This window comes from Peromyscus maniculatus, chromosome 19 (assembly GCF_049852395.1).
Source record: "Peromyscus maniculatus bairdii isolate BWxNUB_F1_BW_parent chromosome 19, HU_Pman_BW_mat_3.1, whole genome shotgun sequence".
In the NCBI taxonomy this organism is placed as follows: Eukaryota; Metazoa; Chordata; class Mammalia; order Rodentia; family Cricetidae; genus Peromyscus; species Peromyscus maniculatus.
The window spans coordinates 42,908,675-42,935,227 of NC_134870.1; the positions used below are offsets into that span (position 1 = coordinate 42,908,675).

Genomic DNA, 26,553 nt, shown 5'->3' on the forward strand with positions numbered 1-26,553 from the left:
CATATATAGTTTTTAATTTTAATGAAACCCAATCTATTATTATTTTCTTTTCTCTGGTCAATGTTGCTGAGCATTAAGAAAATTTTGTCTGAAATTTACAAACATTTTCTCATTTTTACTGTGTATATGTGTTCTATACCTATTATGAGAAAATTAATCTGTTTTTTTTTCTCCTTCTCATAAAAGTGCCCAAACATTGCCCTATTTGGAATCCCATTGTCTTGGGAATAATTAGGACAAAAATAGACTGTTGGCAGCCAGAAGATCAGTGGCTCAAGGCTAGCCTCAGTTATATAGTGAAATTTGAAGCTATAATGAGCTATATGAGATCCTGTACAGAAAGACTCCCAGAAAGTCTATATCCATCACTTTGCACAAAAAGTAAATCCAGGTGGGTTAAAGACTTCAAATGAAACCTGAGGCACAAAAAACTGCTAGGAGAAAACATAGGCAGTGTTCTTCATGGTATAGGTATAGGAAAGGACTTTTTAATTATCACTCCTTTTGTGCAAGAATTAAGGACAACAACTGATACGTGGGACTTCATAAAACTAAAAGGTTTCTACATAGCTGGAGAAACAATCAGTTGGTGAAGAGGAAGCTGGTGTAATGGGAAAGAATCGTTGCCAGTTATAATCTGACATAAAGCATACACACAAATTATTCAATTAAATTCTGGGATACACAAAGGGCATAGGGGACCAGATCAGAAAAAAAAAATTTAGGAAAGTTTAGGCTGCAGATGCACAGCATAGCAAATTACAAGAAGAGAAAAAGAAATGCAGGACCATAGGCACCTGAGTATTTGTAGCCCCTGAACAGGTGTGCAAACAGGTATCATCCATTTTATACACAAGGGAAGTGAGATCAAGAGAGCAAAACTCAAAAGTGTCCCTCACTTTTTTTATTTGCTTCTTAAAATAAACCTTAGAAGATAAAAAGAGAAGTTAAATTTATTTTGATCCTATAGAGAGAAGAGTCATGTCAGGGAAACAGTGACATCCCTGGGTGCTACAAACTCTAATCACAATAACAAGACAGACTGTAACAATGGGCTTGTTTGCCTAAATATCAGTTAGTTACCGAGGGAAGGGAGAGGGCAGAGGGAGAGAGTGGATGGGTGGGTATATTAATGTATTATATTTAAATCCTGTGTCTAGTAAAAAAGAAGACAGAGGCAGAAGGGGGAGGGAGGGATAGTTGGAGGGAGGGAGGGTGGGAGGCAGGGAAGAGAAAGGTATATGAATTCATGATCTTTAAACCTTCTGTAATAAATTTCTCCTTTTAATCATATGGATGCATGCAAAACACACAGTCATAGCCAGTCATGTTGAAGTGTTTCACACACAAAAATATATATGCTTTTGTTTATAATGAGATGTCTAAAAATGGAACTCACCTAGTCTAAGGCTGGCAGGCATTTTGATCACCTAAACATCGTTGGGAAAAGCATAACAGAACAATGTCAATAATCCAGCATTTGCTGGTTAATTCTGTACCAATTAGAGCAAGTGAGTCAGAAAGTGTAAAGATTACCATTACTTCTGTTTGAGACTGCGAAGGTTTTCTTTTTTCATAAAATTAGAATTTGAGTGAGTGGATTGATTATTTCTGCAAAGTGGTTGAAAAAACGTAAGTCAGATGGAAGTGTCACGTTTTTTTCTTTCCCCACAACTTGATCCAAGACATCACGCCTTATGCCCTTGGGCTGGGATTTGCATCATTGCTTCCTCTGACTGTCTGGTGTTCAGGATCAGACTTGGAATACAAGAGTAACTACCCTGGGTCTTCAGTACCGGACAGTAGGTCTTCAGATCATCAGTCTCAGAAATCACTTGAGCAAACTCCTACAAATAAATCTTTCTGTACCTATGTAGTACATACACAAATATGGATCTTTCTCTCTCTCTTTCCCTCCTCCTATTGACACATTTCTCTGGAGAAAACTGATTAATTTAGCACTGTTGAAATGTATACTTTCTGGTATGCAAATGTATGATTGTGCTGAGGATGATTAATGTTAATATTTCTATATTGTTAGAGTTGCTACTGTTTTTTGTTTATTATTTACTATAAAGTTAACTCATATAACTTATTGAAACATTTAGCTCACTTAGGCTAATAAATTTTATGATATTAAAAATTCTTAAGGAAAATGTAAAATGAATAGATTCTTTAGTTTGCTTTTAAGCTTTGTTATTACTGTTGATTGAAAATGCACATGCTATGCAGACACTCTATCACAGCCCTATACCTGAACCCTCTTTCCTCTTTTTATTTGAAACACAGTCTCAATAAGTTGCTGAAGCTGGCCTCCAATTTACTTTGTAGCCCATCTCCAAGGAGGCTATATTTATAGGCTGGCACTGCCAGACCTGGCTTAAAATGAACAATACATTTTTTGAATGTCATAATCAGGTCCATTGCTTATTGCAGACTACTCTGAAATCAACTTGATGATAAGTTGCCCCTGGAGAAAAAGTTCTGTGTATAATCAATATATGTACTTATAATGCTAGGAAATATCTGGTCTACAGAGGGTGTTATGACTCTTTAAATTTTGGAAGGAGTCATTTGACTTAAATGTCCTTTAAACACCCAGATCATAAATGACACTCAAGTTTAGAATTGAATGTTTATTTTTAACTTTTTTAAGTTTCTTGAGACCTAGATACACTTTCTGTGTAGCTGAGTGAAAGGTTTGTGGGGTGTTATGGATGAGTTCAACACACTTTCATTAAATTTCTGTACAGATACTATGAGCTATTGTCTTAATGACAAGCATACTGAAAAAAAAAACAGAGAATCTATCCATAACCACATGGACAACTAAATAAAATACTTAAAAGTCAATGTGGGAATCCAATGGAGTCATGAATGAATTCATATTACCAACATGTGCACATGTCAGGGGTCCACTAGTGGTGCTTCGGTTGGGCTCATAGGAATATCAAAGCCTTCTCTGGTGCAAGCATAGATATTTACAAATAGTTGCCCTGTAGCTAAAACCAGTGTGCTTAGAAACTGTCAGCCATAGCTTTCTCTTTCCAGGTGGCTTCAATTCAAGACTACTGACCAACAAAGACCCCAACTAAGATTAGTTAACCAGCAGACTCTTCCTCATGACTGTTTTATATGAGAAATATGTGGAGTTTGGAGGCTGATCTATGTGTGTACCCATCAGAGAACATTGCTCAGCTTTTTTACGTGTGTGTTGTCCACCATTTTCTCATACCCCAGCACTACAGTTAGGTCAGTCCCTGAGCTGTGCAGGTCACAATGAGTAAATGTAACCCAGGATTTGAAAGCTCCCTATAATGTCAATTTTAAGGCACTAGAGATGGTTTGAAATACATTTAGTTTCAATATTTGGTACTTTGGATAATAAATTGTGTGTCTTTTAGAGTTATAATTAATTATAGCTATAAATAAACAGTGCCACTCAATGTCCAGTGTATAACAGATCATCACCATTTGATGTCAAAGTTGCAAGCCTTATTTCAAATTGTGTCAGGTCAAGGTCTACACTTACGTTAGTCAAACTATGTGACAAAATTGACTTCATCATTTTGTCTTAGTAAAATTAATTTTATTATGCATACTAGAAACAAGTCTTTCCTTTTAAAAAGCAAATAACATCTATGTTCATGGTTACACATTAGCTTATCTTTTTTTTGCACAAAGCATGTATTGATGATGATCATTTAAATTTGTCACGATTGGTAATTCACTCTATTGATGCTGTGCATGTACTATTTTAAACACTATTTTAATTTTCCCTGAACCAAAGGCTTTGTGAAGCAAAGCTGGAACATGGCATGTTCATTGCGAAGCCTAGCTTACAAAGCCTGTCTCATCTTAGTGCGAAGGGCTTAGTAGACTGCTGGGGTAGGGGGAGGGTGAGAAAATTGCTACTTGGGATGTGCCATGTGTAAAGAATTGCCAGGAAGTGCAGATGGCACTCTCCATGAGTCTGCTAAAGTTAGAGAACATACGTTTTTGTGATTCTAATTCCAACAATTGTGTGATTTTCTCTGGAAGTGCTCAACAATCCAAGTTGAAAAGCTTAATTTTGCTAACATGGCATAAGGTAATCAAGAGTTAATTGTACTTATAAATAAAATGGTGTCTTCAGCCTTAATTTAGTTATTCCCTATGTGAGTGCCACTTTGCTCTCCATGGCTTCTCCAATAAAATCTCAACTCCTTAGTTACACTTTTCTCACCAAGAAATCAAGTTTCCTTCATCTCATCCTGCTCTTAGGAGCAGTTATTTTCTGTTTCCCTTGATCCAGTCTGACATGAATGGAGATACTCATGTCTCAGTATTTCCAAGCTTCTTTGGCTTTTCTTATGGTATTTTTCCCTTCTGCTAATTTCTACATCTCATATCTTATCGTGATATCATAATTTATTTCACAAAATAAAAGGAAACCCAACCTCCCATAAAAGACCCAGGAATAAGCATATCACTCAAGTCTTTTACTTACCCAAACTGATATCCATAAAGCTGCTGCAAGGGGAAACTCTCACTACTAGGCTATTTTTTTAAACCTTATTTTACAGCTGATTTGAAAAAGGCTCAAACTGATTGCAGTATTTGTCTACTACATTACTGCTATAATCTATTTCAAATTAGTATAGCTGGAACTACATTTTTTCCTGATGACACTTTTTAACTGTTAAAAATTGAGTGTGAACTCAAGATAAATTATGACAATAGCACCTAGGTTTTATTCCCATCAAATAAAACTAACAAATCATGTAAAGTAGATAAAATGATACATTACATAATGGGAGATCTGTGTGTGTGTGTGTGTGTGTGTGTGTGAGAGAGAGAGAGAGAGAGAGAGAGAGAGAGAGAGAGAGAGAGAGAGAGAGAAGAGAGAGAAAGCAAGAGAGACAGAGATAGTAAGACAGAAACAGAGAAAGACAGACAGAGAAAATAAGAAAAAAATTAACTCACCAGTTGTCAAAAATGGTCTCTCAAGAACAGTTACTGGCTATTAAAATACTGTTTAATAATAGTATTTTCTGGGAAGTGAGAGGTGCTTTTGATGGAAGCAGGATCTTGTACATGATAGGCAATTTGTCTACCACTGAGCTACTTTCCACAGCATAACTGTTTACTCAAATTTGAGTAGAAGTGAAAAGCAAGATGTCCAGGGAACCTACTGTTTGCAACACTAGAACAGCATACAGAAGAAGGAAGGAGGGAGGGAAGGAGGAAGGAGAGAGGGAGGAAGGAAGGAGACAGTCTCAAGGCATGCAAAGGGTTTCATTAGTGTATTCCATGTATTGATGATGAGCACATTCATGTAAATGAATTACTTGAGGCAGAAAAATGTTGTTAGGAAGAGTTAGAGGTCTGGACAGACAGCTCAAGATGTGAAGGGGCTTTCTGTCAAATACAAAAACCATCGTTTGATTCCTGGAATGCATGTAGTGGAAAGAAATGATGAACTCCCTCAAACTGTCCTCTGAACTCCACCTAGATGGCATGGCATGTGCACACAAATGCACACACACACACATACACACACACACACACACACACACACACACACACACACACACACACAGTGAGGAGTGAGGGAGAGAATAAGTTTTAAGAAGAAAGAATTGGTAGAATAATAAACAGAAATCATACAAGCCAATTATCATTTGTATATTCTATTATCTGGGGTGAATAGAAAAATCTTTCTAATATCTGAAGCAGCATGATAAGAAGGGTATTATCTCAGAAATTCAGGAATATAGCTCTAGGTGAAATACTGCTTTAAAACTTTGACAATAACATCATGAAAGAATGAAGTATCTTTTCAAATAACAGTTTCATTCTAGACTGAAGTTCAAGGATATTTCAAGGAATAAAATGTTCACTTTTCAATAAGGTAAATGCTATAGAATCCACCCATAGAACATACATGTTCATAGATAGCGTCAGATGTGGTAGTAATCAAGATACAGATGATTGGAGAGTTGAATGGGATGAGTACTTTTTAAAGAAGTCAGAGATTCCCTTTGGCATTCTGTTCATGTAGAGACATAGAAGACCCTTTTAATCAGAAAGAAGATCCACACTGAATCTATTGACATATTGAACTTGGTGTTGAACGTGGTCACACGTAGTAATCCCAGCACTTGGAAGATGGAAGCAGGGGAATAAGCAAAGCTAGACTGTGTTATATATGAGAACCTGTCTCAAATACAAAACAAAGATATGGCAAATACCAACCAAAAAGAAAAAAAGAAGAAAAAGAAAGAAAGAAAGGGGGGATGGAGGAAGGGAGGGAGGGAGGGAGGGAGAAAGAAAGTGAGAGAGAGAAAGGAGAGAGAGAAAAGGAAGGAAAAAATGAAGGGAAGAAAGAAAGAAAGAAAGAAAGAAAGAAAGAAAGAAAGAAAGAAAGAAAGAAAGAAAGAAGAGAAGAGAAAAGAAAAAAGAAAAGAAAAGAAAAGAAAAGAAAAGAAAAGAAAGAAGAACATGTAACTTGGATGTCTTAATAATTATAAAAGGACTGGTTAATAGTTTTAGATTTAGGAATAGCCTATAGACATTATTATAACTTTTACACTGTATTTTCTAAAAGCTAGAAGAAATCCGATGTGTATTAAAAGGTGTGGAGGATATGAGAACAATCCCACTTGAAATTCTAGACATGGAAATATTTACTAGGAAGAATAAAACAATGACTGAGTTTAACAGCATATAAGATACCTAAGAGAGGATTTAAATCTCTTTAAGACACTGTAACATAAAATAGCCAAAGTACAATGAAGAAAAATGACTGAGAAATGGTCAGAGTGCTTAGGTTCAAAATTATGAAAATAATTTATTTGCTTAAACCACCTCTCTTTGAGTATGGGCTGTACTTATGATTTGTTCTAAATGAATAGCATGAACCAGAAGTTATGGCCCATGACTTCTAAGATTACACCCACATTCATTATACTTTTCTCCTTGCCACAAACCCTGAATCACTATCTCAATTACCTGAACCATGATAAAGTACACATAGAATAAGTGTAATTAGTTCCATCTAAAGAGGAACACAGAAATTGGTGTAGTCCCTTAGCAGTAGTGTTTGTCTGGCATGCTGTATGTATGGATTCAACACGTAAAACCGAAAGCAACATTCATCAGGTCTGTAAGGGAGTCCACTGAGGAGCACACCCTTATGTACAGATCTTTACTCTGTTACCCTTGCCTATGAACGACATAGGTCTTGACTTCCTAACTTTGAGTCATCAGATCTGAATTTTCTTCTGTCTACTGTGAAAACACACTGCAGATGATAATCTCAGGCCATTGCCGAGATCATTTCACTTATTGTCTGTCTCTCAGACATGTCTCCTTATAGCCTCAACATCACTGTTTCAATGTACGCGTGCACCAGACTATTTCACCATTTGTACTCAGTTGTTTTATGTGTCCTTTTCAATTGCATCTCAGAAGTGAAACTCCTATTTCAAAGCAAAGAGTCCATAGGGTCAAAAACAAACAAATAAAAACAACAAAATGGATAGGAAAGCAAATAAAGAAAACTAACTTCTTGCTATATATATATTTTAAAAAATCACCAGGCCATCTTTGCATTACTGACAAAATTTAGTGAGAGAAAAGGCATATATTTTGCACTTTTTCCACAATGTTTTCTGAGACGTACATGCAGGAGATGTGTTGTAGGTGTATTTATTGTGGCTGGGCATCTCACTATTGTTTCATGTCTGCATTTTGACCAGTGTGGTTTTCTGTAATAGCCTTCATTTGTTACAAAAAAAGTAGGTTCCTTGATGAGTGGTGAGAGTTTCACTTATCTCTGGGTATAATTTACAACACATTTAGGAGTTGTACTGGTTTAGGAAAGAGGCAGTAATCCATCATCCTCTAAGACTTGTGCCACAGGTGGTTGTTTAGTTTTCAAAGTCAGGCATGATTTTCTTCCTGTTGAGCAGGCTCTATGGTCAGTTAGACAGCCTATGGTTACCTCCAGGATATAAGTACCATTATTACAACTCTACGGATATATTGCCCTGCTGGTTACTGTTGTGGTTCATATGCGCTACGGTCAGGTTAAACTACTGAATGCTTTATTCCTTGGACTCTTGCAGTGCATCTGTGGTACGATGGAAGCTGGTCTTAGGAAACAGGTGGTCCTGTTTTTGTTTGTTTTTTAACACGGATTCTATTCAAAAATGTTTATTTAAACAAAGGAAAATTGTTCAAAGCTTACCTAAATTCCTCTATACACGCTTGCACTAAATTATATTTACATGGAATGCTAATTTATTACTTTTCAGAGAAAATAATCTAAAGTACAAGACTAATTATTTAGCATATCTTTAGGGTATATACAATATACTCTGTTATCAGTTGAGAACCTCAAAGTATGACATCCAAGCAAATTATAAAAATTATCTCTCTCCGCAGCATTGACAAGGAAAGATTAGCATAATGAAGAAATTAGATAGTGAAGTCCTTGTATTATATGTTAATAATTTGATGTGAAATATTAATATGAATGTAGGTATACTAAATTATGACAGGCATGGCTTCCATATTTTAAATTACCTTATTTTTGTTATACTTAGTAACTGAAATTATAATTTTCTTGCTTCTATGTGTCAGCTTAGAAACTAATTTTTAAATCATGTTAATTTGTTCTCTGCCCTAGTTTTTATTATTATATTATAAAATAATACTAAGTAGTTTATATTGCTAACATTATCTGTTATATACTAGCTTGTTTCTCCTCTAAATAATATAATTTCTTCAAAAACTGGTTCTGTATGTTTATTTCTCAGCAAGTCACAAACCCTGTGTCTTCATATACTTTTAATATGTAGGGAGATTAGACAAAGAAGATAAAAATACAACTCTATAGAATAGATATTGATAGCAATATCAAAGGATAGCCTTAGACAAAATAAATCCAAATGAAACCTTGTTTTAAAATAAGAAGTACATAAAAATAGACATTTATCTAAATAACACATGTAAATGTTCAATGAGTATGTAAAAAAATGAACAGCATCACTAATCAGTAGAAAAATGCAAATGGAAACCAAAATGAAATGTCACCTCAGCCAGATATGAATGGTGATTATTGACAGCAGTAGAGGTCTAAGTCTCTATGATGGGAACAAAGGGAACCCTTCTACACTGCAGGTGGGAAGACACATTAATATAGAATACAATATTGGTAGTCACCAAAACATTAAAAAAATAGGACTACCTATATATGTTTCACCAATTCTATTAGAGTGTATTCATCCATGGAAAGTGAAGTCTGCATGTCCAAGAGACACTTATACTCCACAAAGTAATGTTGTCATGAAACTTCTTCATTTCATTTGAAAATATTTTGGGACTAACTTGCATCTCCTATTTCATGCGTCAGATACTTATCTACACAGCAGGAAGCAGGGCATACAATCTATCCTGATTTGCCAGGTGAAGTCTGTTATATATATATACAGATTCTGTAGGTCCTGTAGATCCTTTTATTATAATAATAATTATTTTATTTATCTCTAATGAGATGATCATGTGTTTGTTTGTTTTTTCTTTCAAACTGTTTACATGGTGGATTACATAGATTGATATTTATATATTAAACCATTCTTGCATTTCTGGGATGAAGCCTACGTAATCATGGTGGATGATCTTTTTAATGTGTTCTTGAATCCGGGTTGCAAGTATTTTACTGAGTATTTTTACATCTATGTTCATGAGGGAAATTGGTTTGTAATTCTCTTTGTTGAATGTTTGTGTGGTTTGGGTATCAGGGCTACTGTGGCCTCTTAAAATGTGCAGTGTATGTTTTAAAGTAATTTGCTTGGTCCTTAGACTTCCAATTCTATAAAATGTAAAGAAATAGTTTAAAATTTCCTTTGGCATGCCCAGTGCAATGCTCTATGAAACTACGAATTGAATAATCTTAACATTAATTTTATAATAATCACATGAATAAAAACTTAATTTTTTAAAGTATAATAACAATGTAGAGGTGAAGTACTGATCTAATGTTCATAACTTGACTTTAGTTTTATTGTGCTATTAACCACAATAAAATATATAAACTATGGGCATTGTTATTAAATCAAATAAAATGTTGTAAATATTTAACAAGGAGAGCAAACATCAATAAGAACTTCATGATTAGGTACTAACAACAGCCAACCTAAAATCCTGATCCATGAATACAACCTGGAAAGAGAACTGAGACTGGGGCATGATGAAAGTAGGCTGACTTCCACATCTTACAGGGTGGTTTGGCAACACAAGGTGTTGTTTTTCTTCATGTTTTGATATAAATTAATAGCATTTAGTCATATCAAATTGTACATCCCACATCATTATGGAGTGACAAAAAAGATGTGTTCACATTAAAAACTAAAAAGAAAAATAATAAATTAATTAATCTTAAAAATTAATAAAAAAATTAAAAATAAAATTTGGGGCATCTTATAAGACCCAAAAGATGACCAAAGACAGAAATCTATACTAGCAGATGCCAATGATCCTATCTTAACATTAGAATATAAAGTCAAATGGGAAATTGCCCAAATCTTTAAAACTATTGATAATCAATCAGTTATGAGATATACAATAGAATTAAAGTGGTTATAAGATTTAATAAATGAACAAAAAGAATACATAACAGAAACACAAAATTACTGGGTTTTTTACATTATAGTAGAAACTTTGCAAAAAAATAATTACATTAAATCTAACATAACATTGTCAATTCATGAAAATGTAAGGTTCAGCATAACATTAATCCTTCAGATATCATACTATGTAAAATAGCTGAAGTTAAAGTCATAATTTTATTGTGAATTTTAGTTAACTTCCTTCCTTTCATATGAATATTATTAAAATTATATTTCATATACAAATTCAAATCTTATAAATACTAATTGGAATTAGGTTGCAATTTTATTTTTGCAATGACAAAGAATGCAATTCTATTTCTTTTCAAAATCCAATCTACTAGATTTAAAAATGAGATGTATGTTCAGTCACTTTTAAATAACAAAAAGGTAAATTATGCTTTTTTGTGGTATGTGATGATTATAGTACTGGGTTTTGGATTTAAAAAATAACCAAAAGTATTTCACAACTACATAAACATGAAACTTTCAATTAGAATAAAATGAGTAATTTGAATATATAATTATATAACAGAGAAATTAGTATTGAGCATCTGGAGCAATAGCTTCACTATTAAGATCATGAACTGATCTTGCAGAAGATTTGGGTTCAGTTGGGAATACCTACATTGTGGCTAACAATTTTGCCTATACTCCAATTCCAGGGTATTTGGAATCTATCTTGACTCCTCAAGAAGTTTTATACATGAGGTATGCATAGACTCAAGCAAACACACACACACACACTCACACTCACCCCTTTAAATTTAAATGTGTCTTTATTTAAGAATAAATTAGTGATAACAAACTATGAATAAACCACAATTATAGCATGATAACATATTAAATACTAAAATCTATTGATTTATATAAGAAGGAATTCATGTTGGTAATATGAAGTGTTCCTCTGGCAGCACAACACAATGTTATGAAAAGTCCTACCTGAGGCCTGTGAAGTAGAAGCTCTGATAGTGAGTGTATCATGCACTCATAATTAGGGTTTTCCTTGTGTTTTTTTTTTTTTCAGGATAAAATGTTGGCAGTGACTCTACTATACAGTAAGAGTTAACAATAAAAAAAATACAGTAGGATAATTAGAATTACTAGCAACAAACAAAATGAGAGCTATGTTAACGGAAGTAAATAAACGATCTCAAAACTTATTAGAAAAGAAAATATAATGTAATTGAAAAAAGTAATAAACTCTTGATGAGTAGAGCAATAAAAACAACTTTATAGGGATCTAGTTGATCAAAATGATATAAAAGTTAAAATATGGGCCAGCAAGTTGGTTCATAGGACAAGAGCATTGCTCTGTGGCTGAGGATCCATTTCCATCCCTCAGACCTGCTTGGTGGAAGGAAGGAACTGACTCCTAGGAGTTGTTTTCTAACCAACATGTGCGCATGCAGACTGTGGCAAATTCACCATCACACACAAATGCTGTACACACATAAATAGATGCTAAAAATATTAAAACAAAATAATTAGCTGGATGAAAGATTTAAGTGGTTATGTTAATATATTTTATATAAGCCTCTAATAAAATTAACCACAGCTTGTGATTTTAAGATGAATCTATCAGTTTTTTCACTTTGAAAACTTTATTGCACAGAAAAAGCTAATATTAATATTAATCAGATACATGACTGCTCTTTAAGACAGCCTTTTAAAACATAAACTACCAAGAACTAATAATATCAGAAGATATTCAAAATTTATATAAGTAAAATTTTAACATCACGCTATAAGATCAAAGAAATCTGATAGAAATCAAGGCTTACCTTTGCTCCCAAATAGGAACACTTAAGTTTCAGTTGCAAACATGTGATGCACATCACCAGCTGGAAATATCTTGTATCATTCCAAAGAAGCTATTGGTAATATTTGAGTGAAATATATGTTTTATCTGAAAAAGAGTCCATACATAAGAAAGCCATGACACTTTCTAACTTTTGATAGAAGAAAATGATAGGAGAATGGAGTGTTGTGCTTGCTCCTTTCACTCCTCTTTCCTTCTCTCTTTCTACTTTTCTTTCTTTTTGTGGTACTACACATAGATCTGGAATGAGGAAGGGAACATTTAGAGGAGATGGGAAAGATAGACAAATAAGATTAATGAGATGTGGATATGATCATAGCACATGAGGTACATGTATGTGGAATGATATGATGAGGCCAATTATTTTGTACAATTATCAAATACTAACAAAAGCTGGGAATACATGAACTCTTACACATTAAATGCATTACCAAATTATAGTTATGATGGTACTATGGAGAGAGCAAATGCTCATTGGGGCAGAAGAGAATGTCTAGAGTGGATGTTCCTTTATTTGCATGATGACATTGGCATCTGTGATGGATAATCTTGACTATAAAGTTGACTACATTTGGAACCCACTAAAACCCAAGTTGCTGAACACTCCTGTGGGATATTTTTCTTAATCAGATTATTTTAAGACCCACTATATATATGGGCCACATATTCTGGTGGCCACCCACACAAATGGACACAGAAGAAAAGTGCTTCATTTTTGCCTTCTTGTCCTCATTCTCACTTCTAAATTTATCTATCCTCTTGCTGCAGCTGATGTTAAATCTATCTTCTTCTGCATTCCAATGTAGACTGAAGGGCAACTCATCTCTAAGAACTCTTCAAGATTCTACCACCACATTGGGACTGCTCAGACACCCAGCCTTGTGGATTGAACAACTACCAGACTTCCAGCCTTTCCATCATGAGACAGCCATTTTTGGACTACTCAGACTACATTTGTAATTTAGTTTAATAAGCTACATATATATGAAGTGTGTGTGTGTGTGTGTGTGTGTGTGTGTATTCGTTTTATCAATTCTGTTCCTTTCAGAACCATGAGTAGTACAAACCCTCAATTCAATGTGGAAATTTTATTTATCAAAATTTTCTCTTATCCCTGACATTTTATATTCAATTCCACATAAAGTATATATATATAACTCTAAAGTTATTTAAATAAATATGAGTAGCATATTGAAAAGATTTGCCTGACTATTTTGGGGTAATTAATCTGATCATTAAAAATGAAAGTGTATGATTCTTCTAATGATGTAGAAACTGAATTGTCAATAATTTTCCAGTTCTAATTATAATAAAAATGTTTAAATGCATTACTTTTAAAAGCCCCATGGAGGACCGAATCATAATGTGGTCAGCTGAATTCATAAGAAGGAAGATATCTGACAGAAAGAACATGAAATATGTTGTTTTTCCTTTGAGTTGAACAAAAGTAAGACAGGGCAATTATAAAGATTTCTCTGTAGGAAATAGGCATGAAAATAGCAATTAATAAATATTACTAATGTGACAGACATCATAAGGAAACAGCTGAATGCCCAGGATATTGGAGTGCATTCACAGAGGCTATGGCATTTTTAAAGGTCAGGATTCAGCTGTAGGAAACAGAATCCTTTTTGATGCGTTTAAATAAAAAGAGGCTTTGATTGCTATTTATTTAAATCACCTGCTAAATCTTTAGGCAGCCTGAAGAAACATATGGTGGTTTTAGGAATGCCCATCAAATCCACACTACAAATCTGAGTAACTAAGAAGTGATATTGACAAGAGTGATTTCTGACCCAGAGATGTAGCCACGTGTGAGGACCTCTGTTTGATCCCTGGCATCCATGAAGAAACCTGCTGTGGTATCAGTATCTGTAATTACAACCTGGGCAGGCAGACAGGCACCCCTCTGGGTCTCCCTGGCCTACCATCTTAGCCTAATAAATGAGCTCCAGACCAGTGGGATAGGAAAATTTATCTCAAAAATAATAACGCCAATGGCACCTGAGGAATAACATTCTGGTTGACATTTTGCCTCCTCCACAGGCTAACACAAACGTGCATGCATGTACACCCTCCCAACACACACACACACACACACACACACACACACACACACACACACACACACACACTCCAGAAGGAAGAAATCTTTCTGGCTAGTTGGGGAGTTTCAGCAATAGCTGTGCCAGAGAAAGCACAGCTGACTCCATAATCAGGGGATAAACAGATACTGCCCATTGCTACAGCCTACACCAGGATCAGGAAATACCTCTCTCTATCTTCCAGATAATAGCTAAACTCTATTGCTTTGCAACTCTGTAAGCTAATAACTTCAAGATACTTAAAATACCAAACTAAAGGAAAATAAATAATAATTCAAGGGTTTCAGTTTTTTTCAAAACATGGGTAGTTTGGGTAGATGGTAGTGGTGGATACATGAAGAACATTTTACAGTAATTGGTTTTGCTTTAAGACAAATGAGGAGCCAATGAAAGTCTTTCAACAGTAGACAAATGAAGAATTCATCTTCAAATACTAAATTAAAAACCAAGCAAATATTAATAAAGTTTAACATGCTTCCTATTGGACCTGGATGTATTTACATATGCTTTAGGCTCCCAGCATGGAGTCAGAGCTCTTGTATAGAAAGACTGAACAGTGCCTTTTTATGCCCGACCTCCATGCTCATAATTACCAAAGTAAGTCATATGGAGAAAGACAAATACATCATGCCTGTTCTCCTATACTGAATCTGGGAAGAAAATGTGAGAGTAGAAGGTCAATATTTGTCTGAGAAAAGTAAAGGGACCAACGAATGAGGAAAAGATGCGAAGAGGAAGAAAGAAGAATAGAATGGCATGATGGAAGGAGATCTTATGCACGAACAAGGAAGGCATCAAGAAACCAATCATCATGCACATAGACATATTCAAAAAGCACTTCAGTGTCTTGACTTACTTGACAGGATGTGGGTAAACATGCTACAGTCTGCATTACATGAACTATAGAAAGAAAGTCATAAGCCACCTAGAAAAATTAGCTCGGAATTGCTTTGTCAAGGACATTCTCATGGATGCTATAAAATGTTTAGACTTTGTATACTTATAAGCAATTTGAATCTTCATGTTGGTAATGTATTTTAAAAATTATTAGACAAGAGAATTGTATTTTCCTGGAGAACTGATGGTCCTGAAATTTTCTAGAGTAGATTTGTGGAATGACGATCTAAGTCATTGAATTTCTAAATGACTTCAGAATCTTAAGGAAATAAAGTGCTTAACAATGTGAGTTAAGTCATCATTTAGTTTATCTTTAGTTATTTTCATTCATTTTTAATGGACTTTCCTTTAGCTGTTGTGAAACTAGATCGAGCTTAATTTAACTTGGCAGCTGGAAGGGAGAGATAGCATGAACAATTCAATTTATAGATTATTTTTTGAAACATCTTTTATCCATTCACTTAACACTTTCCCATACCAAAATAAAGTCACCCTTCTAAGTAATTGCAACAATTTGTAAAACTGGCAATATCTACTCTTTCTTTGTATCATCATCTACTTGGAGTTGGTGGAGAGGCAGAAGGGACTGAGTGCTCTAAACAGAAATAGCTGCAGGCTTAAAATATGGAAAAATGAAACTAGCCTTTTGAAAACACTAAGACAGAATGTCCTTCTGAAATCTAAAAACATTATGGATACTGCTTTAAACAAATAAATAGAAGACTGTAGAGTCAATATTTTAATAAATGTTCAAAGAAAAATATATACTTCAGAGGACAGATTTCAATTTTATACTGATTAAGAACATTTCTACTTAAGTCTTGCAATAGATTAGAAGGGCTACCTCTAATCATAATTAACTTTTAGTAGAAAGAAATCCCCAGAGATATTTTAAAAAGCAGTTTGTGAGGACACAGTTTCTCTTCCCTTCTCTACTAATCATTCTTTCTACTAGATGAAATGAGGACTTTGAGCACATAGACAAGTATTCAAGCACTGACCTACACCTGCTCTAAGTCAATTTGTTTTGCTAATTGATTTTAACCTAAAGAATAAAAAATATATTTGTTTTTGTTTGTCATTTTTTATGACTATAGGGTGTTTTCAGCTTAGAGCAAGGCACTCACATCCAAGAAAGAAATTAACAAATGGATTTATACCAAATTAAGAAGCTCTGTTCAGCAAAGTAAATGCAGTATACAGATAGGCTACAGAATGGGAGAGAGTCAAACAGTCAACCAAGAAAGTTATATTGGCACATAACCTAAACAGACATTTCTCAAATGAATGACCAGTAAATATATCAAAAAGTGCTCACCCTCTTAACCCATCATAAAAATGCAAATAAAACATCCAGACTCCAACTCAGTCCACTCAGTATAGTAATATATAATTTACTAGTAAGAACACAGAAAGAAAAGAACTTGTATACTGTACAGGTAAGGATTTAGACTGGACCAAGTAGTATAGAAAATAATAAGAAAGCAGCCCTCTCTCTAAACAATGAACATTGAACTCCACATGATTGGGCTTTGCCACTACTCCCTATACATAAAGGAATAAAGTGAACACAGAACAAAGGTATTACCTGTGGTTACTGAAACAAGTAAAATATACAAATACTGAATACACATAAATATTAGTCTAAATAGAAATGAATTGGAAATAGATTTATATATATATATATATATATATATATATATATATATATATTCACGATATATTTTCTCAGTCAAAAAAAAAGAATAAAAGCATACTACTCACAGGGAAATGAATGGAATTGATGACTATCTTTTTAAATGAAATTATCAGGTACAAGCATAGAAAGATAAATATACTTACATTTAACTTTCATAAGTGTAAACAAACAAACAAAAAACTGAAGTAGACAAAATATAGGAGGGGAACTACAAAGAGAAGGGAGACTCCATGGGAGGCAGATAGAGAAGGTTATAGAAGGTGTAAGCACACATGGGATTCTCTTTTAAAACTCATTAATATGGGGAGTTAGCAAAGCCTGGTTCAATCAGTTGAGGCAGGTCCAAGTCCCTCACCTCCTGCATCAAGGCTGGCCTTACCCTTTAGGAAGAGAGGATGGGGTGGGGAGGCTGAGGAGGAGCAGGACAAGGGATGAGAAGAGGATCTGTGGTTGGAATGTAAAGTAAAGTTAAAAAACTTTTTAAATAAAAGAAATATTTCAGAAAAAAACTCACTTATAAGTACAATCAATATGACTGAATAATCATAAGGGAAAATTGAAAAAGAGGAAGATATGGAGAAGGAAGAAGATGAATAAATAGGTGTTAGGGCTGCCACCCATCCAAAGATTCTGAACATTAGGAGTATCATATTCTCTGGTAATTACATTTCAAAGCCATGGCTCCTCAGATTACGAGAACGACATTCTAGATCCTAGACACTCCATGTTTGTCAAAAGTTAATGGGTGGATCCATACATCTTAAAGATTTAAAGATAGAATGAAAGGGGGGTTTTGTTCTGTTTTGTTGTTGTTGTTGTTGTTGTTTGTTTGTTTTTGTTTTTCTGAGTTTCTCTGTGTAGCTCTAGCTGGACTGGAACTCATTCTGTAGACCAGGTTGGCCTCGAACCCAAAGCTGCCAGCCTCTGCCTGCTGAGTGCTGGAACTAAAGGTGTGGGCCACCACCACTCAGCTGTGAAAGGGTTTGTAATGCAAGAGTTCTAAAGCAAGCACTAACAAAAGGCAGGTAAGGAATAAAACTGTCAAATTAGTCAATTGGAGAAAAGGCCATTTTGGAAATGAAATATAACCAGAGAGGTTGGGCATTAATTAACTGAATTAATTAATTAATTAACTGAATGTTTTCACAATTTTATGCTTGAACAATATCCATGAAGAGGAGAAGATACCTTCTCATGAACTGAACTGCAATAGTCTATTGTCTCTTTGTTTTCAATATTATCTACTGATTGAAAAACAAATCAAAAGTATACATTAACATGCTCCTCTTCTAAAATCAAACTCTATACATTTTGTAGTTCTTTGTGTTTGTTGTTATTGTTTGTTTTTTGTTTGTTGTTGTTTGTTTTGTTTTGTTTTTGCAGGATTCTTTTGGGACTTGAAGGTTGCAGCCATGAAGGAGCACAGATTGATATCTCACAGTGTATTTTAACCCATGAATGCTACTGTGCTCTTTGTCACTTGGGCTGGATTTCAGAGCACACCCATAGCTGCCCAGCATCAGCTACATGCTGTTGATACTGTCCCCTGAAAGTCTAGCCTGGAGCAGGGTTCTTTGTAATAAAGTACTATTGTTTATGAAGTTATGTTTTTGACAAAATAACATTTGAGGGTCTATATTTTTGTGTAAAGTCATTATAGAAAACTAAGAAGCATTTGTTACCTATGTTCTTTCATGTGCTAAAAGTGGTAGCAAAACAGTTTTTTCGTATTTCTTGGTACTTCTTACTAGGACCCAGATAGAAGTCCATGATAGAATCAATAGAATTCTGACAACACCATCTACAGTGCTCTCCTCTCTGCATTCTTGAGGATTTATGAGTGTTTTGGGCTTCACACACCTGGACTTGTGGTTTTTAGGAATAACATATTTTAGTCACACTCGATTCTTTGCACACAGACATCTGACTGAACGCCCCATTCAGTTTCTTGACTATTCTTAGATATTTCTGGTTACTCATTCAGGTTTAAGGTGGAATCGACAATAGTCAACTTTTGGAAACAGAGCATCTTTCACTCTTTCTTTGTTTTTCTCCTAAATCCCATTAATCTGGGTGTGACAAATAGTGCTTGCTAAAATATTCCATTCTACGTAGCAATGTAAATTCTGTTTTACATGAATAAAATGTCTCATACCATTTTCAGTTTAAAACAACTGAAGTTACACAATGGTATTTCATTCAATGAAGTCTTTCTTCACTTTACATGTAACAACCTGTTATGGAAACTGCTGCCAAATCTTTATAAAAAGCCTGAACTTATTCGACTCTTCCTAAGTAGAGGTTTTTTTTTTTTTTCTTTTTTTTTTTTTTCTTTTTTGGTTTTTTGAGACAGGGTTTCTCTGCATAGCTTTGCACCTTTCCTGGAGCTCACTTGGTAGCCCAGGCTGGCCTCGAACTCACAGAGATTCGCCTGGCTCTGCCTCCCGAGTGCTGGGATTTGTTTTTGGGAACAAATATAAGGTAGGGAGGAAAGATTCAAATCCCCAAAGCCAATTTTTTTTGGGGGGATGGTCATTCTTAGTGACAAAGGGCCATCTCCTGGTTTGCCATGAGCCCGTTTCCTCATCTATAAAATGCAATGGTTAATAACTTATTTGAAGGATTATAAGAATAAAATCACACAATGAATAAATACTGAGTTGATAGTTTATGCCAGACAATTTAAGGAGTGGATTTTATTCCCTCATTATTCTCTTACACAGTAGCAAGGTAAACTTAAGCTAAGTCATAAAATTCATATTAAAATTACTTTACCAAGTTCTTATTTGGCCCTTTTCATACTCAAATTTTGAAGGAAATACCCATTGCATTCTGTCATCTTGTTAGAGTTTCAGCTTCTTGCTTCAGGTCTCCTGCACTATGACGCTCTCAATGGTCATGCATGTGTCAGTGTTATCTCTATTTTCTGAAGTGTTTCTGTAAAAAGGTTTAGCCCAAATATATAATTAAGTACTTTTGGCTTTTACTTGTAAATATAACTTTCTATATTTGCATAGTTTTCTTCCAATTACATATTTTCAGACAATAGCCATGGGCCTACTTCTTTTTTCCTTCCTTCCTTCCTTCCTTCCTTCCTTCCTTCCTTCCTTCCTTCCTTCCTTCCTTCCTTTCTTTCTTTCTTTCTTTCTTTCTTTCTTTCTAAATATGGAATGCTTCACAAATTTGCATGTCATCCTTGCACAGGGGCCATGCTAATCTTCTCTGTATCGTTCCAATTTTAGTATATGTGCTGCCGAAACGAGCACCATGTACCTACTTTTAACAGGCTATTTTATACAGAAAAAAATTTTGTACGCACCTTGAAAACATTTGTTTTCCTCATTTTAGCTCTTAATTGTCAGTATTTCTAAATCCACATACACATAAATCTAATTACTTTCTGTATCCTCAGGTGTCTTCTTGAATATATTGCTCTGTTATAAGGGACAACAAGATAAATGGTATCCTATTATTATGCATGGCAGAACTGCAGAGCACCATTGGGTCCAATTCATCTGATTTCTAACGTGTCTTTTATGGATTCCACACAAAAAGGAAGGGGATTTACATATTCAGGACAAGCTATTTATCCCACCCATTCTAATTCTCTGTTCTTTAAGTAGAAAACAAGATTTTCCACACACATCATCATCCACCACTTGTCTCAGGGGCAAAAAAAGCACCAAGGAGATTATGTTGGCAAGATTTTCACTCCAGTAAGTAATAACACTCTTAGGGGGGAAACTCTAAAATGTTTTCAAATATGCCAGATGCATATTAGAACAGTTAGGAGAACTCATAAACACCAACTCTCTGAAGTCCCATTATACTTCAGTTCAGTCAAACTAGCAATCTCTCTTTTAATGCAGGGGCTCAGATAGAGAACACACAGACACCAAGAGTCCTGGAGTCCACTCTTGAATTTCCTGAAGACGTGGGGATGGAGAAATTCATTAGTGAGTAGTGTAATGAATATGTACTTTTTAAAGACCCTTCTTGATATAATGGTGTGAAAAACTGATATCTTTCTTTAACTGAAGAGAAAAATATTAGAAAAGAAAGAACACTCTTTTTAATTTTCCACAGAAAAAGCCACCAATACAAAAATGAGAGACAAGACCAGCTTAGCTGTCAGAGACCAACCTCTGAAGCACTTGTTCTCAGCCTTCCTATTGCTGTGACCCTTTAATACAGTTCCTCATGTTGTAGTGACTCTCAACCATAAAATCATTCCATTGCTACTTCATAACTGTAATTTTGCCACTATGATGGATCATAATGTAAATATTTGTGTTTTCCAATGGTCTTAGGCTATCCCTGTGAAAGGATCATTCAACCCCCAGGGGCTTGAGACCCATAGGTTGTGAAACATTTCTCTAAAGGACTTCAGAATGTGACCATTACGCTGTTGAGAAGGTTGGTACTTGGAAATGCATTAGCAAAAGTCTGATTTCTGTAATGGGAACAAATGACAGCCTTAGTTTTTCTTGCTTTTAAATAATAAAGTAAAACATAATAAAAAGACAAAACAAAAATTAACACATTGAAATTGGATAAAACAAACAAACAGAAGGAAAAAACCCTCAAAAGGCACAAGAAACAGAATCCCACTAATTTGCACACTCAGGTATCCCATGAAAACACTAAATTGGAAGTTATAATTTATTCACAAAGGACTTGGTGCAGACATGTGCTAGCCCTGTGCATGCTGCTTCAGTCTCTGGGAGTTCATAGGAGCTTTGTTCTTGCTGATTTAGAAAGCATTGCTTCCTTAGTGTCCTCCATACTTGTTGTCTCTTATGCTCTGCTTCCACAGGGTCCACTGAGGTCTGAGGGAAGGGATTTGATGGAGATATCCAGTTTGGGTTGAGGGCTCCAAGGACTTTCACTCTCTGCATAACGTCTGTCGGTGGGTCTCCATCTTTCTTTGTTCCCATCTACTGCAGGAGGAAGCTTCTCTGATGATGGCTGAGTAAAGCATTGATCTTTATATGAGTTTAGCAGAATGTCACTGGGATGTTATTTGAGTAGAACAGTAGTATTTGGTTTTACCTTAAGTCCCTGGGCTATCTAGTCTCAGATTCTTGGTCACCCAAGGAGTGGTAGTTATGTGTTCATCTTGTGGAGTAGGACTTAAATCAAATCAGATGTTGGTTGGTTACTCCCACAAGCTTTGTGTCACCATTGTCTAACATATCTTGCTCACAGGACACCATTGGATATAAAAGGCTTTGTGGCTGGCCTGGTGTTTATGTTTCTTTTTTAGGTATCATGTAGAGTTCCAAGACACTAGAATGTAGGGATAAAGGCTCCATGTAGGCACCAGCTTGACTTCTACATGTTCAATGAGTTCTGTCTTCAACAACAGGGCCTTGCTATCAGTTTGAGGAGAGCACCCTATAGTCTTGGCAATAACCTGGGCCATTTGGGGGTTCCCATGAGCCCCCTTTGGCCACAACTCAATTAAATGTAAACCAATCCTGGTACAGGAAGCTTCATTTGGTGACAAGAGATGGCCAACTGGGTCTGTCTCCACCATTATTTGGCAATTTTATTTATGGTCACACTCATTAGGATGCTTCTACTTTATTAGGTTTCCATATCACCCCATTAATTTTAACTGCTTCTTCCTGTACCTCAGTCTCCTCTTTCCCCCACTCCCCACTTGATTCCTCCCATTCCAGGTCTTTCATCCTGCCATAACTATCTATTCTATTTCCCTTTCCTAAAGAGATGTGGCCTCTGTTGTAGGTCTTTCTTATCAGTCTTTCTTTGGACTGGCAGCTCCCCAATAATGACATGAAGACTTATTATTCATTATGAAAGTGTGGCCTTCGACTTGTTTAGACTTAGCTTAGACTTATTTCCAACTAGCTCTTATAACTTAAATTAACCTGTTTCTGTTTGTTACCTTTCCTCTGTAATGCATGTCTGCCTCCCTCTGTGTCTCACTGGTGTCTCTCACCTCTCTTCTTCCCAGAGTTCCTCTCTCTCCCCAGAAGTCCTGCTTATTCTCTTCTGCCTAGCTATGGGCCAGTTATCTCCTTATTAAACCAATTGCATGCCTTAGGCAGGCAAGGTAAAACAGTGATATGTCTTTACACAGTTTGCTCAAATATCCTGCAACAGTCCGTCCATGTCCCTTGCTCTGTACCTAACCTCTGTGGTTCTATGGATTGCAGCTTGGTTATTAAGAGCTAATATCCTCATATAAGCAAATGCATACAAAATTTCTCTTTCTGGCTTGGGGATAACTGACTCAGGATAATTTTCACTAGTTTCATGATTTACCTGCAAATTTCATGATTTCAATTCCATTATGTTTTAATGTCTGAGTAATCTCTATTGTGTAAATGTACCACATATTCTTTATTCATTCATTTGCTGAGGACATCCAGTCCCCAATTATAAATTTTTTTCCAATTATAAATAAAGTCCCAATGAACATGGTTGAAAAAGTGTCTCAGCAGTAGGATGAGGCATTCCAAGAGTATTATAGCTGGATATTGAGGTAAATTGACTTCCATCCTCTTGAGGAACCACTGTACTGATTTCTTCAATGGTTGTACACGTGTGCATTCCTGTCATCAATTTATTGTGCCCCATTTTTAATTGGGGTATTTGCATTTTTGATACTCCTTGAGATTACATTACTGCCAAAGGCGTAGGTTTTCCTTGAACTTTCTTTGCACAGATGAAGTACTGCAGGCTCATGAAAGCTAAATTTCAAAAACCACAGGTCACATAGTTCACAACTAGAACTCAGTTCAGTTGATGGTACAGTCACAGTTAGTTATAAATTTATCTGATAATACTTAAAAATATATCAAATATACAAAGATACATGTTAAGGCAGTAGTTAATATTTAGAAAATAATACAAAGATATATTATTAAATATACTAATTGGCAGATTTTGTGAAAGAGTGTTAGCCATTCTATCTAAAATAAGCATAATAGCAAAGTTTAAGATGAGAAAACTAAATAAAACAAAAAGAAATGAATGTCTAAAATACCTAGAAATATTTGAAATAATCTACTTAAATAAATTTTCAACTTTCTAAACATTAAACTATTTTAGTTGTATTAAAATATACAACACATAAAGAAATATTTTCTTTTAATGCTAAGTTTTAGGAATAATTTGTTTTCTTGTTTTCATTATAGAAGAACTACCAGGAATGTGATAAAGATGGTCTCAAGCATAACTTTGCCATGAAATACATTATCAAAATGCACATTATTTTTTTATTGCAGGCTTTAAAATAATCTTTAAGTCCAGGAGCACTGTTCTTGAAGAATTAAGCAAACATAGGTTTTAGATCATTAAATCCTACATTTCCCAAAATATATTAAAATAATGGTGTTTCAATGCGGTGAAAACATAGGTTTTTGTTAAAAAGTATTCCAAAATAAATAAGTTTGAAAATTCTTGGTCAAGTGAAATTTCTTTATATTAGGGTGATCAGATCTTCAGTGTGATGGTATAGATGCAAGGGCAATTACTCTGAATAGCATTTGTCAAAGTAATTGTTATATACACATTTGTTAAGACAGTTTTGGAGGAGTATAAGAAAAGTGAAGATGCAATTTAATGTTGTGTTACAGCCTGGATAATCTAAAGACATGGTGATGAATTTGAAATGATAATGAGTTCTAACTTTACTTTATCACAACAAAATTAATGTTTTTGGTTAAAATATAAATATTCTGTAATGTTAATACATGACTTGAATGATTAGTTACCAGACAAGTACTAGAAGACCTGTCATGGCTTTTAAAATAAAACTAAGTGTGCATACTTGACAATTTCCCTGGATGAGTTCAACCAAGTCCAGGACCATGGGGTTGAAAATTATCAATATCAGGATTTTTGTTTGTTTGTTTTAGATTTTTCCTCCTCTGGCAATTTATCAACTGTCTAACTAGAACAAATGATTCTGAGACACTAGATGTAGAAGCCATACGTTTTTCTTGACAAATATAAGGGTAGAATCATTTTATTCTAATATCATATTGATGAGAACAGAAGATAGTAACTAGTTAGATAGGTCAAGGTCCCAAAGGGAGAAGCTCCAGGTAGGTTCTTACTGGATGATACAATCTCCAGGATCCTGGTTCCTTGCTTTCTCTGACCCATGTCTGGAAGATACAGGTGAGGATGTGACCCAACCTAAGAAGAGGTAATAGATACTTCTTGGTTGGGCCAATTGGACTGGACACCTCATTCATCTTCCTGTACCTCACTTCAGTTCTATCATAAGCCTTTTTAAAAACCTCCAGACAAGCAGTTCAATGGTTCCCTAATTCCTGGGATCTGTTTTTGATATAGGTGCCCTGCCTTCTCTCCTTGTCTTAAGCAATTTCTGGTCCTTGAATTCCATTGCTTGAGTATGTAAGATGAGAATCACAGGCCCCTGACTCATAACTTTCATGCTACCATAACCATTTGATATCCTAATTTTGAATTTAAAGCCTATTTGAATTTAAAAACTATCTGGGGTGTGAAGGAAAGCTTCTTTGAAATTCAAAGATACTCCAAATTTTGCTTTATCAATATTCCCCAGAATAATTTGCTATTCAATGTTAGAAGATAAATCAATCCAAATAAGTGGCTTATAATCAAAGAGATGTATTTTTCATATCATTACATATGAACAGAATGACTGATAGAAGTTCTGGTGTGGGTATGTGTGAGGAAGAATCCCAGAGTGGGTTTTCTTATACTAAGATCTAGACCAAGAGTAGTCTTCATGTGCTTTATCTGATTTTTACTCCAACATAACATATGTTACTAAGGCACATATACTTTAGTTAACCTGATAACAGCACTAAACCTGACATCAACCAGGAGAGATGTGCATGACTTCTATAGGGTAGAATTATGATGTGGAAGTTCAGAGGTGGGTAATGTTCTCATAGAGAGGGCAACATTTTTCTAAGTAAATTATTAATTTTGATGTAATTTTTCATAGTAAAAGGCAGATCTTTGTTTTTCTAACATTAAGTTCAAGAAAATATTTGCAACTCACTTATGTATATTATCTTTATTTTACAATGTGTTTCTGACACATATCACATGTCACAATTAGAAACTGTCAGATTAACTTTCACTAGGGAGATGGAAACAAATGTCTGTTCATGCTGGTGGTTATCAGAAACAAAATGCAGTTTTACCAAGTTCCAACTAGATAAGACCAATCAGTTTATTTGGCTTTCTTTTAAAGAATGAGAAGTGTGAGTGACCCCCAAAGAATTGGGTCATTGCAAAGTTGTTGTGAAACACTATGCCTGAGGAGATTTAATAAATTTCAACTCACTCCAAATGGGAAATTAATGATAGATCAAAGCATGGATACCACCAAAGTTGATATTG

At 34.9% G+C, this 26,553-nt stretch overlaps 1 non-coding gene across 1 annotated transcript; it reads right to left on the reverse strand.

Annotated features, from left to right (window-relative positions):
- Positions 1 to 20,337: 20,337 nt before the first annotated feature.
- Positions 20,338 to 20,444, reverse strand: LOC121824196 (U6 spliceosomal RNA). Its single transcript, XR_006066014.1, has one exon. It is a non-coding gene; the product is annotated as a U6 spliceosomal RNA (small nuclear RNA).
- Positions 20,445 to 26,553: the final 6,109 nt, after the last annotated feature.